Source organism: Mastigoproctus giganteus, chromosome 8 (assembly GCF_048544385.1).
Source record: "Mastigoproctus giganteus isolate SK-2022 chromosome 8, ASM4854438v1, whole genome shotgun sequence".
Taxonomy (NCBI): Eukaryota; Metazoa; Arthropoda; class Arachnida; order Uropygi; family Thelyphonidae; genus Mastigoproctus; species Mastigoproctus giganteus.
In genome coordinates, this window is record NC_143582.1 from 88,762,366 (window position 1) to 88,768,670 (window position 6,305).

At 34.9% G+C, this 6,305-nt stretch overlaps 1 protein-coding gene across 1 annotated transcript in view; it reads right to left on the bottom strand.

The window, feature by feature from the left end:
* The window catches only part of LOC150081704 (voltage-dependent anion-selective channel-like), a 180,556-nt gene extending 174,488 nt beyond the window's left edge, over window positions 1-6,068 (bottom strand). The window contains exon 1 of the mRNA XM_090379569.1: window positions 5,879-6,068. The gene's annotated coding sequence lies outside the window, so the exon portion shown is untranslated. The remainder of the gene's footprint in view (window positions 1-5,878) is intronic.
* Between the last annotated feature and the right edge of the window lie 237 nt (window positions 6,069-6,305).

Sequence of the window (6,305 nt, forward strand, 5' to 3'; positions counted from 1 at the left end):
GACATTTCCCCTGGCAATATCATGTCCCGTTCCTGATTGCTCCACAAACATCAAACAAGCAGTGCATTTCACTAGACTGTGATTCAGAGGACAACCCCCCCCAGTTCTCCCCTGAGCCACAGCACTTCCACTAGTTTGAGCCTTTTGTTTGCTGCTGTGGTCTGAGTCATGATTTCTATTGAAGTTCAATAAAATTCCAATACAAAATATAACCCTAAACCTATATCTCAATGCAGTTTTAACACTATATATATATATATATATGTGCATTTCGGTATCGAATATTATCTCCGAATTACGTTATATGACTTTCTTATCCCCTTATATGTATTAATTTGAACCCAACTACTTTATAATATGATCATGAGACATCCAGAAAGTATAAAACAATGCAGGTATATAAAAACATGATTCCTTCACAAAATATACAAATTCAATGAGAGGTGTGAGCCTGTTTTTGTTGGATAACCTCATTTATATTAGGTCTAATTTGAGACAAACAAACTCATCAACACAAATAAGCCATTATCTTTTCTGGTCTTTAATATTTGTCAGAGCTGAAAATCACTGTTCCCAACAATATGTCATAGAGAACTGTAGAAGAATGCATAATGCTCTTGAAGAGATGCGTGGATACTGTGTGCAATCACTAGAAATGCGGGCCATTCCCTACTCCTCATTTAATCTGGTACAGTTTCTTTGTGATTTGGTTTTTAGGAGCATTAGCAACTAAGGCCATACTGCTCCGGGAATATGCAGTGGTCATTCCCTGACCTTTCCGCATCCTCCGTATTTGGTGGTGACGGGCTCGAACCCCGGTCTAATCAAGAAGCGTGAATCTGGTACAGCATAAGCCATATACTTCCTTGCACCACATTGCCATTACTAATTCTAATGTCAGATCTGAATGGTCGGAATTCACAAAGGGATCTCTAACCCAGTCAAATTTTTCTGTACACAACAATGGGAAGTACTGATCAATCTTTTCTACCAGTGTTGCAAGATATGACTGTACAATTCATTGCTCGTTTTAAAACTTTTACCAGTAGGAACATTGAGGTTATGTTGCATCGGTCTTTCGAGCCAGAGCTGAAGTTTTTTTTTTAATGCAGTTAGTTTGTCTGTAGTCATGAGGATATTGTCATCGTGGCCTTGCATACTGGCATTGAGCACATTCAACTGGGAAAAGTTATTGGCCAAATATGCCAGCTTTGCACACCAATCAATCTCTTCCAAATGGCAGTACAATGGGTTCCCTTCTTGTTCCAAAAACGCTCAACTCTTTCTTCAGTTCCAAAACCCGACAAAACTTTTCCCAGTGACAGCTAGCAAATCTCTGTGTGCAGAATTAGGCATTAGTGTTCTGATTCCATGTCTTTGCAGAGTTGGGCAAATAAACAAACCTTTAGTGGTTTTGCTTTGATGAAGTTCACAATGTGCACAGTCTGATCTAGAACCAACTTCAAATCAGCTACAAGGGTCTTGCTGACTAATGCCTCTCTGTGTAAAAAACAGTGAGTTTATATTATACTGGATTTTTCTGTCTGATGAGTGATACCAAGCCTCTCACATTCCTTATCACAGATGGGACTCCATCTGTACAAATTCCAATACAAGAATCCCATGAAATCTCAACCTTTTCCAAATATTCAGACAAGGTTTGGAAAATATCTTGTCCTCTGGTATGTTTTTCAAGTTCCTTGCAGCATAAAAACTGTGATTATTTCATCATTGTGAATGAATCTGATATAGGCAAGCAACTGCTTTTCCACTAATGTTGCCTGATTCATAACTTGAATGGAAATTTTAGAATTCTTTATACTTTCAGAAACACACATTTTAATATTAGCTGACACATCAACTATTCTTCTGCAAATTGAATTATCAGACAAAGGAATTTTCATAACTTCTCGCTCAGCATCATTACCAAAGTTTTCACAACCAAGTGCATCTGGCAGGCAGAATCAATTTTTCAGCTATTGTACAATGTGGTTTTGTCTGTTGAGCAATCAATTCAGCCACTTCGTAAGATACAATCTGCGTCTTATCTGAGACTGACATTCATGTTTCAAAATATGATCGTTGGAATATCTGCTGTTCCAAAATTCTTTCAAAAATAGTGAACATCCTTGTTTGTCTGATTTTTATGTTTTAACAACAGATGTCTTTTCATCTTGCTTGGCTGAGGTATGTTTTTATCTCCAGTCCATGTGAAACTGAGACAGACTCAACTATTCATATATTGTCGACAAACTTTCTTTTCTGGAGGTTTGCTTGGGCCTGCTACTGGCATCGAATTCAACGAGTCTCCTTCAGTGCTCTGTTCAACCTGCTGGTAAAGTTTTAAAGACAACGATTCTGGCTCACAACATGGGCTCGAATCATTCTCATCCTCACTTAATGCTGTTGCTCTCACTTTGGAAAAATATTTATCCATGATCTGCTAATAAAAAATTGTTGTTTTATTCTTAATTCTAAATATAAATATTACAAATAAATGCAAAAATAACACACTATATTTAACACTGCACTTAACACAGAGGGAGATGACACCTTTGCACTGAATTAGTGCAAATTAGTGATTTAATAAATAAATTACTAATTCTCACCTTAATTTAATCACTTTTACACCACACTAATTATAATACTTGACATTAGATTAATTATATAATTTTACATATAATTTTAATATATTCATGAAATGCGTAGAAATTTCTAGAAAAGATCGGCAAATTCTCTTTTTTAAAAAGGTTAAAAACATTTTAAATAGTATATTTATAATTTACATTATTTTTAACTATTTTTTATTATTATTAAAATGTATAAATTAATTATATTATTAAATAAAATCTCGAAACTCATGGAAAATTCTACAGGTTTCTATACATATATTTACCATATTATATCACATGTAACAAAATAAATAAGAAAATTACTTTCTGAGTTATAGGGAACAAATGGGTCATAAGGCTCTGTCAATGATATACAGGAATTTTGCCAGCATTGACAAGGTGATTATCCCATCACATAAGGTGCAAGCTCAATGCTGATGGGATTCTTCCTCTTACTCAGACTACATACGTAAAGGGGCACAAGTTCAAATTGAGGAAGGACGGTTGCGGAATAAATGTGCTGAAGTTTGCCTTCGTTGGAACAAGATTCCATCTGTTGTTGTGGAAGTTGACAGTTAAATAGAAGAAAGAACTAAACAAACTGTTAGATGAACTGGGACGTGTAGGTTTTTTTTAGGCTGATGCTGTATGAGCTTGCTTTCCTGCATCATTTGCCACTGCTAATGCAGAATTAAAGATGTCACATTTTGAATACTGCAAAGAGACTTGGAAGCCTAATTTTCAAAAAAGGACACATCTGTTGGAACAGTTGCAGAAAAGAACAAGACTAGTCAGGGGCATGGAATTTACGGCACACAGTAGGGGACATAAACAGGGTACAAAGTGGAAAAGGATTATATGATAAATGTGTGGAAATTTGTTTTCAACAAAAGAGAGTTATTGATTGTAAGAAGAAACTTTTGTAAGATTGTAAGATTGATTGTAAGAAGAAACATGGTCTTGTGGAAGTGGGTAGTTTGAATAAATTTTAAAGGATTTAAAAAAAAATTATTAGAATAAATGGGTAAGAGATGTGAGGTGTATTATTTTCCCTTGCTTCTTTGCATAATTTTGCCACTACTAATACAAACCTCAACACAGATCTGTACAGATACTGCAACCTTGCCATAATCAATACCTGGCTAGTATAATAACTTCGTGCAGGCCACCAGCATCTGCCAAAAATGAAACATGCCTAGGGCAGATGCTACTTCATCCTTTTTAATGGTGTCTGGTAGGCAGTTTACATATCTTTTTTTCATTCTTTATTCATTATTTAATATATAAATAGTAACAAATTTATACTGATATTAAATATGAACTCTGTATAGTATCATTATTCAGTGCTTAACTACTAGCCATGATGGGCTATTGTAAACCTGTTTTTGGTGATGATAAAGTATTTATTTATTAACAAAGCCCCAAATTAGCATCCCTGATGGAATGTGTTCTGCCTCCTCATTATAATGTGGCAAATTCAGAAATAAACCTTCCTGTTCCAGGTGCTCTGATAAAATGAAAAGAAATATCTACAATGTTGTGAAGAAATTTTGAAAATGCTGCAATTCTGTTTTCCATGTCTTCATCACTTAGCTCTGATGAACACAAGCTTGAAGAAGTTTGAAAATCATGTGTACATGTTTTTGAAGAATTGAACTGAATTAAAGAATTATGAAGGTCATGTCCATTGGGGTTTTCTGAAATACATAGTGGCATTTTTGAGGGGATCTGGGCACTAATGCTCCCATTGGTAAACACACTGGTTTCCTGTCAAACTTACTCTTATTCAAGTTCTTTATTACTGTCATTTATGTAGGGATTGTTTGTTAAACCTTAGAATAGTGCTGTTTCACATCTTTCACACTTTTAGTGTGATGTCTACGAGCCCGTACCCCCACAATGATCTATTCTTCCACCTTATAGGAGCTCATGTTGGCCATCTGAAACAAAGAAGAATCTATTACTGTCCACACTTCCGATAACATACTATTTCAAAGAAATATGAGGGGCAACAAGACTTGCTGACCACCCTGCACACAAACAGGAATAGATTTTCATAAACATCACTGGCTACTAAAAGTAGTTTGGATCATTTCTACTCAGCTCTAATCATAAACACAAGTCTCTTCTCAGTAGCACTCTTCTGTCTATACATGAATCATGGTATATACACTTACCTCTAATGTCAACTTGTTCACTCACATTAACTATTACCACTACATCTCTCATCAAAGATTACTATGACCTCTGCAAGAAGTTCTGTTTGTTAACATTCAACATATGTAAGCAAAAACATGCACTGTGATTTACCTACAGCGCGATTCATTTTAAGTAGATTCACTATCTGAGCTTCACTTTCTTGTAACCCATTTTTCTGTCCACTGGCCCTGCTGTTGTAGTTATTCCTTACAGTACTATAAATTTATTTCATTACAACCCCATTGGATCCCTACAGAGACTAATCATTTGCATTCATTTAAACAGTTTTGCCATGTTCTCTCATTAACCCCAGGGGCTTGCATCTGGTATGGGATTGGCACACCCAGGGAGCTGGATATCATCATTCTTCTCTTTCTTGGCGATTCCCTTCTACTTCTGACTCTTGTTCCTCTCTCTCAGGGTAATTCAGAAATTTTTTTTTGGCTGATGCAGCATAAGCCTCAGGCTTCCTTGTGGCTAATAACAATAATAATTTCATCAGTAAAGCTGATGATGAAATTGTTGGTTAATGGATAGCTGATATGCTACTCAAATCCATTCTGCAATGTATAATCTTTTATGTTATTCTCACCCTGATCATTATTTACTATATGTGTATTGTACTATTTTTTCTTGGTATACTTAATCATGTATATAAACCGTATATCATGTATATCTCTTACTTTATATGGACTGCAATTGCAGGTTATTGCTACACTGTATGTTACAATCTAATTCTTTAGAACGCGTGAGGTCTTATTTGCCATCTCCTTCGACTAATGAAATGTGTTTTCTTCTGGGAGAACCAAAATTAAAAACATTTTTAAAAAATAAAGGGGGGAAAAATACAAAATTCTGGAGCTTCTCTATATAATTCAACAAAATCAGGTTTTTGCCCTTAAATTTATATGTTCGCTTTAAAACATAAGAATGACTTAAAACTATAGAAAGACATTTTGCATAATACTATATTTTTTTGAGATCTTTTTTCAAAAATTTGGTGTATGTAAATATATAAAGGGTACGTAATATATGAAAAAGTTTAAAATTAATCAATGCTTTTTTACCTAGTCTGAAAAACGGTTACTTCCTATTTACCCGCGATAAAAGAGAAACCAGTGCACACACCAGGAAGCACACACGCAAAAATCCAAAAACACGCGAACCTTATTCCACTTTTTCACCCCTAAGCAAAGTAGAATAACCTGGCCACTCCCACACCGAAAACGTGATATCGGATATAAAATTCAGAAGTAAGCCATTGTAAAAACCTGAAATACATAAATTAAAAAGTACTCACAAATTAGTAAATACTCCAACGCAAGAAACGTGTATTATATTATATCACGTACTTGTTTGAAATGAAATATGAAAGAGAAAAATATATATAATTTTTAATGAAAATCCCAAAAGGTACTAGAACCTATAAGTACGGCGTACTCAGCTTCGATTATTTATGGTTGAGAAGTGAGAAAGCACTTCATATTAGACTTC